This window comes from Xenopus laevis, chromosome 5L (genome assembly GCF_017654675.1).
Source record: "Xenopus laevis strain J_2021 chromosome 5L, Xenopus_laevis_v10.1, whole genome shotgun sequence".
NCBI lineage: Eukaryota > Metazoa > Chordata > Amphibia > Anura > Pipidae > Xenopus > Xenopus laevis.
This window is the reverse complement of record NC_054379.1, coordinates 116904675-116916731: the sequence shown is the minus strand read 5'-3', so window position 1 is coordinate 116916731 and position 12057 is coordinate 116904675. Positions and strand designations below refer to the sequence as shown.

Genomic DNA, 12057 nt, shown 5'->3' with positions numbered 1-12057 from the left:
GGAAGGCAAAATTACATTGCACTTGAAGGAAATGTTCAGTTTAAATATAAAACTGGGACTGTGCAAAATATATGTTTTCAGTAAAGTTAGTTGATATAGTTCTCTATAATCTAGTAATCTGACCTGCATGCAATAGGATTTGTCCTAGTAGTGTCCTTTGTCCTGTTAGATAAAGGCCATATCTGTTTCGAGTTTAAGACATGTAAACATAAGTAAACATATCCTAGATTCTTGGCTACATCATTTTTTGAATTTATTACAGCAAACTGCCCTTCTCTCTCAATGGAAGGTGGGTGGGACATTGCTTTCTTGTCTCTTTTCATAAGATGAATACCTTACTGTACTTCCAGCTTCAACCTTTATACTACCATGTTAATCCTCCTTTCCCTTTATCTCAGAACTAGTGATGAGCGAATTATTTTGCCAGGCATGGCTTCATGGAAAAACTCTGCATTTCGCCATCTATGAATTTGCGAAACTTAGATGAAAATTAGCAGCGACAAAAAAATTGCTGTAAGAAAACGCTCTTTAATGCATTTTAATGCATTTGGACAAAAAGTCACCAAGAAAAAAAATTCAGCACATGAAAAAATGCTCATTGGCTTTAATGCATTTGGAGTGAGAAACAAAAATGTTGTGTATGAAAAAAAATATTGTCGCCTATTGACTTCCAATGAGTTTTGCAAATTTTTTGCTGCCGTTTCATCAATTTTTCAGCAGTTTAGCAAATTTTTGGCAAAGCACTACAATTCCTTTCAACCCTATCCTGGTCCTTCTTCATCCCCCCAGTCATGGCCTGTAGCTCCACATGTCCTATGCTTGCTTTTCAGGGCCTCTTCATTATGTTATGTAGCCCTCAACAAAAAAAAGTTGAAGGCCAAGTCCCTGAGTGTTTCTTCCTTTTCCTATGTTATTATGTTAACTTTTTGGCAGCACCTTGTCATGTATTTCTATGTGAATCTGCGTGTATCACCTGTGGGACTCACTGTAGAGGGAAACAGACACCAGGGAGATACCAGAGGTGAATAAAAGGAGACCAAGCTGGGAAGGGAGACAGAAAAGGCAAGGGGGAGAATGAACTCAATGGAAGAATTGTGCAAAAAATACAAAATACTATAGATTATACTGAATTATATAAATACATTTATAGAGATATTAGCAGTCCCTGAGGAGTTAACTGACCTATAAAACAAACAAACCCGAAAAAAAAAAAAAAAAAAAAATATATATATATATATATATATATATATAGATATATATATATATATTTATATAAAATAAATATCTTTATATTAATATTTATTTAATACTTGTTTAAAACAGGTCAATGTTTCGGTCTGTGCCTAAGACCTTTCTCAAGACCATAAACACCCAATAAAAATGTTCTGCAAATAAATAGATAAAAACCAATTGCTCTCATGTAATTAAAAAAATTAGGGGGCTGTATAATGACCTCATTAGGGGGCTGTATAATGACCACATGAAACATACCACCTAGCAATGGATAATACTAGCTCTTACAAACAAGCAGTTATATGTCTAGCATTTATATATATATATATATGTGTATATATATATATATATATATATATATATATATATATATATATATATATATATATATATAATATATATATATATATATATATATATATATATATATATATATATATACACATACATACATAATATTGGAAATGTTGGAATTTCAATTTGATTAATATTTTTGAGGAGAAATACTTTATTGAATGTGTATACTTAATGTTTCAATCCAGGGAAAGAATATCAAAAATAAGGCTATAAATAAGAAATCAGTAGGCTTTTCTGTCTTACTACATTACATGGGTTTGATGTATGTTTCTGCAGCATTATTAGTCACTCCACTTAAATCAATGCTGTAGTCATTCCTCTAAGTGATTGATTGCTTTGGGTTAACTCACATTGCCTTGGCTTTAATAAACCCTGTAATTATCCTTTTATCAAATGCAAACTGCACTGTAAGTATGATACAAAGACATGCATATTTTTTCCCATAATTTTCACCTTTTTAATCAACATTCATTTCCATTTATAAATATGTTTGTTCATTTTGCTAAATGCATTGTTTTTTTATGCTTCTGGTCATTGCAGTTAGATTTCACTCTGGTAAGTAGCTTAGGACATTATCATTAGCAAAGTCCTATATTTTATTGTCTTAAGGTGCAGTTTGGAGTCTGAATCCAGCATTACCTGCCAGTCAAGTTAAGCACATTGCTTAGAGCACCATTTTGTTTAATGATACTTAACCAAGCAGTAACCTGCTTGGTTTCAAACTTCTACAGCATTTCCTTTCAGTGCTCTAATTTCATGGCAGAATGTTTGTTAAAATAATATGACTGATCCTTCTGAAATGTGTGATTTATGTGAAATTTCAGAAAATATAAAAAAGCAGTATTTTTTCGTTCTTTCAAAACTTTAGTAAAAGCTGTGTAAAACATATTGCCCTTTTACATCTCTCCCTTGAGCCACCATTTTGTGCTGTTCTCTGTGCTGCCTCAGAGATCACCTGACCAGAAATAATGCAGCTCTAACTGTAACAGGAAGTTATAGGTGTGGGAGTAAAAGACTTGAACTTTGCTCATGTAACCAAACATGTATGTGTGTCCTTGCTTTGTTTGTGTGAACTTTGAATTGTACAATCCCATTGGCGGTCCTTAGTCTTTATGACAATGACAATTTTCTCTTTAGGATTACCCAATGGCACATACTACTAGAAAAGTATATTATTATGAAAATGGTTTATTTAGATGAAGCAGGGTTTTACATGTGGGAAGTTTTTTGCTATTTATTTTTATACATTGTTTGGGGTATAGGTTTTTTTTTTTTTGTTTTTTTTTTTGAAAATAATCTTTATTCAATTTTCAAGGAAATACAGAAAGCAAAAAAAAGGCAATGGAAAGAGAAAAAAAAATGACAGTTGGCAATATGACAATATCCAACAAAATGCAGTATAAACAGGGATACACATTACATCAGTACAGAGTCAGCATATCAAGTCAACATAGCCATAATGGAACAATTGCCCTAAGAAACTTCCCATGCCATGGAAAGAAAAAAGAAAACAAGGGACAGTAAAGATAGAGAGAAAAAAAAGAGAAAGGCAAGAGAGAAAAAAACAAAAGAAAAAAAAAAAACCCAAAATATAGTCTCAACTCTTACATCTCAAAGTAGTAACAGCCGTGGTGGTATACATTGTATAGGCTTGATATAGGTAAGGTGGTATTTAGGTCAAGGGCTGTTTTTTCTAATAAAGGGCGACAGGACTGGAGTCAAATAGTAAGTCCCCTATATCGGAGCCACGGGTCCCAGATCCCATTAAAAGTATCCATCTCGTCACTAGCCAGCATGGTAAGCTTCTCCATCACCATGTAACCATCTAATCTGGACTTAACCAAAGGTATATCAAGAGTAGGTGTTTTCCATGCTTTAGCTATAATTTGTTTGGCGGCCGAAAAAATACGGCATATCAATTTTTTCACATATTTATTACATCCTGTAATTCTGCCGTGAAGCAGCGCCACTGCAGGAAGCTTAGTTAAAGTGAGCCCTGTGATGCTAGTGATCATGGTATAAATACGTGTCCAATATCTAATTGCTTTGGGACAGGACCACCAGACATGTAGGTAAGATCCTACCTGTCCACATCCCCGAAAACAGGTGGGAGATGTAGCAGGATACCATGCGGAAATTTTCTCAGGGACCAGGTACCAACGTGACATAACCTTTTGAGAAGTTTCTTGAATCAAGATACTGGGGGAACATTTAGTTATATCTAGGAACCTATCTAACCAATCATCCGCCTCCAAAGTGACATGAAGCTCCCGTTCCCATTGCCTAATGTATAGTAAGTCCTTTAATGGCTGCTGGTGAGCTAACTGATCATAGATTCTGGAAATGGCACCCTTATGTGGGAGTGAATGGAGGCACAATTGTTCAAACATAGTGGGGGGAGGTAAAGAGCGAGATTCATTTCCTATTATGGAAAGGAAATAATGTCTCATCTGGGCATACCGGAATATCTCGGAGGGAGGCATATGATATTTGGCTGTCAAAGTGGGAACATCTATAAACTTATAATTCGGAGTCAGTTCGGCTATCATAGACAAATTGTTCATATGCCACCACTGAAAAGTCGACCCTGCCTGACCAGGAAGAAACTCCGAATTTCGTAACATAGACAGGGCTGGGCGGTAATATGAGGATAACGGGTATTGAGACCGGATACTCCTCCATAGCGACAGAGAGTGGGTCACAGTGGGGGGTAGCGTGAGGTTTGCATTCCCTTTGGTCCAGATGAGATTGCTAAGTAACAGATTGCCAACCTGCGACTGTTCTATATCTATCCAAAGAGGAGAGTGAGAAGTGACATGCCATTCCGACATCTGGGCCAATTGTGCTGCGATATAATACAGTCTGAAATTTGGGGCCCCAAGTCCTCCCCTATGTCTACTCCTATAAGTCACACTTGCTTTCATCCTGGCTCTTTTACCCCCCCAGATAAATTTCTGACAAGAGGATTGGAGTTTAGTTAGGGTTGTCATAGGAGGGCTTACTGGTAACGTACGGAAAAGATACAGCAACTGTGGAAGGATAGACATCTTTAAGGCATGAATTTTACCAAGCCAAGACAGTTTCATGGATTCCCATGTCCTAAGCGTAGAGAATATTTTCTTAAATACCTTAGGGTAATTAGCAGCAGAAATAGTATTGTAATCCGAAGTTAACAGTATGCCTAAATATTTGATTGTCTTGGGCTGCCATTGGAACCCGAAATTCAGTTCTAGTAATTTTTGAACAGGAGCAGGGAGATTAATGTTCAACGCTTCCGACTTCTGTGAGTTAACTTTCAAACCCGAAATAGAACCGAAATCAGCAAGAATTTTATATAAGTGCGGGAGCGAGGTCATTGGTTTAGTAAGTAACAGCATTATGTCGTCTGCATATAACACACACTTATGGATTATGTCCCCAATTTGCAGACCAAAGATATCTTTATGTAAACGGACATGAATCGCAAGAGGCTCTATAACCAGGGCGAACAGTAGGGGTGAAAGCGGGCACCCCTGACGGGTACCCCTTTGTATTACAAATTTTTCCGAAAGGAATCCCAGATGTCGGACGCAGGCTCTAGGTGTGTGATACAATGCCTTAAGTACATGCAGGAATTCTAAGGGGAAATCGTATGCTTTTAACACCAAAGTTAGATACTGCCAAGAGACCGTGTCGAAGGCCTTTTCCAGGTCCAACGACAGTAACATTGAAGGGATATTCTGTTGTTTGCTATGGTGTACCATATCAATAACTCTACGAATATTATCGGTTACCTGTCTACCAGGAATGAATCCCGCCTGATCTCTCTGTACTAAGGCATGTATAAAGATATTTAGGCGAGTGGCATATATTTTGGCGATGAGTTTGAGGTCTATATTCAGCAGCGATATAGGACGAAAATTTTTACACAATGTGATGTCTCTATTAGGTTTAGGTATGACCGATATATATGCGAGTTGAGATTCCGCGTCAAACTTTCCCTCCCCAGTCAGCATGTCATTATATAAAGCGGACAGAATGGGGACTAGTGTGGTAGAGTAGGTCCTATAATATTTGGCGGAGAAACCGTCAGGGCCCGGGGCTTTGGCCAGCTTAAGAGCTTTGATAGCCTCTGCAATTTCTTCCGACTCTATCGGTTTGGCTAAACTACTCTGCTGCAATTGAGATAGCTTAGGAATAGGGATGCTATCAAGAAACGAGTGGACGGACTGAGGGTTCAAATTCCCCTTCTGCTCATAGAGAGATTTATAAAAGGATGCAAATTCAGCAACAATTTTGGCCGGATTAGCAGTCAAGGCCCCCTCCTTAGTTTTAATCTGTGTAAATGGGGTATGGTGAAATTTATTGTTCAATTTCCTCGCCAACATCGTGTCTGCCTTGTTGGCTTTTTGAAAGTATTTTTGCTTTACCCACGACAGCCGTTTAATTTCCTGTTCTGTCATTGACAAGTTCAGTTCCGTTCTCGTTTTCTCAATTTGTTTCCAGAGAGGGGTGGTAGGGGTAAGTTTATGCTGTGACTCAAGTCGATTCAAATGGGACAGTAGGTAAATATCAAAGACATGCACAGTTTCTCGCTTAAAAACATTTATTGGTGCATATAAACCACAAAAAATAACATATCAATATTCAATTCACACACACCACAAAGCAGTGTCTCCCCCCCAGTCTGCCTACCTGTTGTTAGCCACACCCTCCTGACGCGTTTCGCGCTATTGGGCGCTTCATCAGAGGAGGGACAGTAGGGTTGTCAAATGGGACAGTAGGGTTGTCACTTTCTCTTTCGCAACTCTTTTCCGCTTAGACAAAGCTTGTATCAGCAGGCCTCTGACAAATGCCTTATGGGCTGCCCAGAGTGTAGAAGTCTTCATGTCAGGGGTTGTATTGGCCGCAAAAAAAGCTAACAGCTCGTTTTCAAGGTCCTTCACTACAATCGGGTCAGACAACAGGGTATCGTCAAGCCTCCAAGTATAGAAATTAGGTCGTATAGCTACTCCCTGCAACTGAAGTTTCACAATAGAATGATCTGACCAAGGGCAAGCATGAATAGAAGCGTAAGAAATCGAAGAGGCCAGTTGTTTATTCAGGAGAATCATGTCTATCCTAGAATAGGACTTATGTGGGTGGGAGAAAAATGTGAAGTCCCTTTTATAGGGGTGAGATTCCCTCCAGGAGTCCACCATAGAGTATTTGTGCAGTAGGGCCGAAAGAAAGTGCGGGTGACGCAGTCGCATATTAAGGGAGGGGCCTTGTCTGTCTATAGATGGGTTCACAACCTCATTGAAATCACCTCCTAAAATGAGCTGACCTCTTTGATATTTCTCAAGTGTAGCAAAGAATTTATGGAAAAAAGGCTTCTGTCGTTCATTGGGGGCGTACACTACCGCTAGGGTGATTACCGTATCATCTAACAAACCCGTAAGGATAAGATATCTCCCATCTTTATCTTTAAAAATAGATTGAATATCAACATTTAACCTTTTATGCAAGCAGATAGCAACCCCACAATGTTTTTTAGTAGCATTGGCAGTATACACTTTGGGGTAATGTCTATGAAAAAACTTAGGTTCAGAGGTTTGGGAAAAATGTGTTTCCTGCAAAAAAAGCACATCAATATGCATGGAATTGTACTGCCGGAACGCCTTAGCCCGCTTGAGCGGGGAGTTTAGCCCTTTGACGTTATGAGAAGCGCATATCAGAGCCATGATAATGTAATGCAGGTAGCTGCGAATCTGACACCACGCCTGAGTTCAAGAATCAAAAGCAATAACACCATCAGGATAGCAGGAGAGTTGAGTACCAAAAACACAATAGTATACAAAAAAACAAAAATAGACAAACTTCTTCCAAAAGAAGAACTGTTAACTAGAAAACCCTGGCAAGCAGGGGTGAGCCGAGACATGTAATCGGCTATGTGGGGGGGGGGGCTCCCCCAGGGGGGACAATATAATCACACCCAAACATGAGAACGGCAAGCAATAATAACACTCATTGCCAACAAGGTACAACAATCATACATTACGACTAAGGTTGCTTCTGCCAAAGTGGAGACACGGAGCCTTGTTCGATATTGGGGTGCTCGGACACGGAGCGCGGGGAGATAGTCGGAGTAGTAGTCAGTTTAAGTCGTGCCAATAAAGCCATACCCTCTGGTACCGATGAAGCGGTGTGGGATCTGTTGTTGTAGGAGAATGTCATTCGGAAGGGAAATCCCCATCTATACTTGAGATGATTGGCCATGAGGATTTCAATCACCGGCTTCATGTCCCTTCGTCGCTGTAGCGTGATGCCAGATAGATCAGAGAACAGGGTGTATGTAGAGCCATTGTAATCCAAATGAGAGGCCGACCTAGCGGCCTGCATAATTGCCTCCTTGGCGGTGTAATAATGCAGGCGTGCAATTATGTCCTTAGGAGGTCCCCTGTCTCGTCTAGGGCCCAGCGCCCGATGTACTCTGTCCAGAAGCAATTTGTCCCGAGAAATTTCGGGGACAAGGACAGCAAGCAACGACGGGATTTCCTCCTGAAGATTCACCACGGAGTCTGGTAGGCCGCGAATCCGTATGTTGTTCCTACGGGACCGATTTTCTGCATCCTCCATCCGGTCATTCAGGCTTTTAACATGCTGTTGGAGGTCAGATATTGCGGTCGCATGAGCAGTAGATTCCACAACCAGTTCGTCTACTTTATCCTCAATGGCGCAGACGCGGCCGCCCAATTCCTTAATCTCCTGCGTCACACGTTGAGTAATGGTGTCCGCAACTTCCCGCAGCTCCGCCTGTAGCATTTGTTTAAATCGGCTAATGAGTGAGGCATCGCCAGAGTAGTGCAGAACCTCTGTTGTTGCTGGTTCACCTTCTCCTTGCTCTAGGTCGGGCTCCGATTGCAGGGAGCTGTGTAGAGGAGAGGAGTCCTCCGTGGCGGCCATCTTGGGAGTGGCGGTCCGTTTAGAAGTAGAGGCAGTAGAAAGTGTAAAACGCTTAGGTGCAGCTTGTTTCTTTGGCCGTGCGCCCTTAGGCATGATTCAAAATCCTTATAGCAGAAAATCAGCTGTGGATGCTCGCCGAATATCCCAAAAAAAGTAGATTTGTCCCCCCTGGGAACAGAGCTAAAGCAAAACGCGTCTGTTCATCTTAGCATCGTTGGCCACGCCCCAGGGGTATAGGTTTTTTTTAACTGTATTGCAAAAAGGGAATCCTCTATAAAACAAATCATTCCCAGGTAAAGAAAGTTGAGATTTTTAGGAGAGGATCAAATATCCACGAGGAATAAGAAAGGCAACAATACTGTAAGAAAGTCAATTTTCTTTTATTTGAATAAGGTTACTGAATGTACATTCCTACATTTTTTCATGAAAGCAGTAAATAGTGCTGATATCATTTAATCACTGAATGCAGTTTTAAAGCAACATTCGTCCCATAATAGTGCAACATGACACTGCCATTTTTCTATTTTATACAAAGATGTCAAGAATTGTGTCACATAATAGGATTATAATGGGCACAGGCCCACTATAGCAGATACATTTTATTGAAAACCCAAACTTTGCAGAAACAATTTATGGATTTGTACGGAAGAGCACTGGGGCCAGCAAAAAAAAAAAATTATGGTGAATTACGACTTTTAAAAGTCATAATTATGACTTTAAATCTCATAATTATGACTTTTAAACTCATAATTATTACTTTAAAAAGTCGAAATTATGACTTTTAATCTCATAATTATGACTTTTAAACTCATAATTATGACTTTAAAAAGTCGAAATTATGACTTTTATTCTCATAATTATGACTTTTAAACTCATAATTATGACTTTAAAAAGTCGAAATTATGACTTTTAATCTCATAATTATGACTTTTAAACTCATAATTATGACTTTAAAAAGTCGAAATTATGACTTAATCTCATAATTATGACTTTTAAACTCATAATTATGACTTTAAAAAGTCGAAATTATGACTTAATCTCATACTTATGACTTTTAAATCTCATAATTATGACTTTAAATCTCATAATTATGACTTTTAAACTCATAATTATGACTTTAAAAAGTCGAAATTATGACTTTTAATCTCATAATTATGATTTTTATTCTCATAATTATGACTTTAAAAAGTCAAAATTATGACTTTTAATCTCATAATTATGACTTTTATTCTCATAATTATGACTTTAAAAAGTCGAAATTATGACTTTTAATCTCATAATTATGATTTTTATTCTCATAATTATGACTTTAAAAAGTCAAAATTATGACTTTTAATCTCATAATTATGACTTTTATTCTCATAATTATGACTTTAAAAAGTCGAAATTATGACTTTTAATCTCATAATTATGACTTTTAAATCTCATTATTATGACTTTTATTCTCATAATTATGACTTTAAAAAGTCGAAATTATGACTTTTGCAGTCCTGCTTGCAGCTGAGCTTTCATCTACACAGGACATTACAGGCAGGGCATTTGGCTGCAAGCAGGACTGCAAAAGTCATAATTATGAGATTTAAAGTCATAATTTCGACTTTTTAAAGTCATAATTATGAGTTTAAAGGTCATAATTATGAGATTAAAAATCAAAAATTCGACTTTTTAAAGTCATAATTATGAGATTTAAAGTCATAATTATGAGATTTAAAAGTCATAATTATGAGAATAAAAGTCATAATTTTGACTTTTTAAAGTCATAATTATGAGTTTTAAAGTCATAATTATGAGATTCAAAGTCATAATTATGAGTTTAAAAATCATAATTATGAGATTAAAAGTCATAATTATGAGATTAAAAGTCATAATTTCGACTTTTTAAAGTCATAATTATGAGTTTAAAAGTCATAATTATGAGAATAAAAGTCATAATTTCGACTTTTAAAGTCATAATTATGAGATTAAAAGTCATAATTTTCGACTTTTTAAAGTCATAATTATGAGATTAAAAGTCATAATTTCGACTTTTTAAAGTCATAATTATGAGTTTAAAAGTCATAATTATGAGATTTAAAGTCATAATTATGAGTTTAAAAGTCATAATTATGAGATTTAAAGTCATAATTATGACTTTTAAAAGTCATAATTCACCATAATTTTTTTTTTTTGCTGGCCCCAGTGCTCTTCCGTAGATTTGTAACCAAGTTCTACTGAATAAACACAACTCACCAAAATCTGGAGGTTTTTGCTGTAAAACATTGTTTTAATCTCACTTTAGTAGTTTAATTAAGTTGCTTAGTGAAATGTCCTGAATGCCAATTAAATGCTCAATAAGAAAGATACTTAATTTAAGGTAGTGTGAGCTAATTAAACAGCAGTAAAAATGTTGTTTTAATAGAGTGAGTAAAGTGGTTGAAGATCCAGGTTTACCAAAAACATTCTTTATTTTAGTTAGTACAAAAAGAATTCTCAGAGATAAAGGTATTCATATATATATAAATAACTGAGGGTTTACTAACAAAGTTTTGAATCTCTGTGTGGTACATAAATTGGGATATGGTATATGTTATTGTTTTCATAATAACAATAATAACAATATGTACTGTGATATTTGTATGCTATTTGATGGGTACCATCAATGCTACAATTCATTGTGGTGCAGATGACTATGGCATTATAGTAAAGTGGATGAAAATGAAGCCAATGCTCAGTGCCTAATCCAGGTAAATACAGGAGTGAACTGGTTCCTAAAAGAACCCCAGGAACTAAAAAAACTGTAATGCTATTTTGGGCTATTATAGGCCAGCTAAAAATAGTAGAGCATGGGTAACACTGGACTTTAACACACAGGAATGGGCCTTTACTATGTGAAAGGTACAGTAAGAAGGGTAGGTGTAGTTTAACTGCAACACACGTAGACTACTGTGCTTAAAATTAAAAATGGGCACTAGGAGGCTCTTTAGCAAAAAAACAGAATACGTTTTTATTTTCCAAGATGTGAACTACAGGGTACTTACAGATCTACAGAGACAATATATCACAAGATGGTAAATGCCAGAAAGCATGCGGTAACACCATGTGTAGACAGCTAGGAAAGTTTAAGGTACAGCTCTAGGTGTAGATGGACCTTGTGGTCCAGATCCCATACAGTGAACTGGGAGAGAAGAATATGCCTGAATCCCTCTTCAAAAGTGTGGTCCCTTCAGAGCTAAGGGGAGAGCTAATCCCTGCTATCAATCCTTGTTGGAGCACAGACTGCTCTTTCTATCCAATCTCTCTATTTCACTGTCCTAGAAAATGCTATAACAATATTTAACCTGCCACTGATTAAGCCTTGTTCATGGGGTCCCTTCACAAGTTTACTGGGGCCTTGTTGCTCCCAGGCTCCCTGGAACACATTCAGCTGGGTCAGCAACTGAAAATCAAAGTGAACTATCCACCCCTAACCAAACACTATATTAAAGTGTGGCAGGAAGTGGACATAAGCCAATGTGCCAAAAATAGAAATATGTAAATTAGATAGTGTTTATATTTAAAGCCAGG

General features: G+C 37.3%; 1 protein-coding gene across 1 annotated transcript in view; it reads left to right on the top strand.

The window, feature by feature from the left end:
- The window catches only part of naaladl2.L (N-acetylated alpha-linked acidic dipeptidase-like 2 L homeolog), a 338033-nt gene that overhangs the window by 306768 nt on the left and 19208 nt on the right, over positions 1-12057 (top strand). The window lies entirely within an intron of this gene.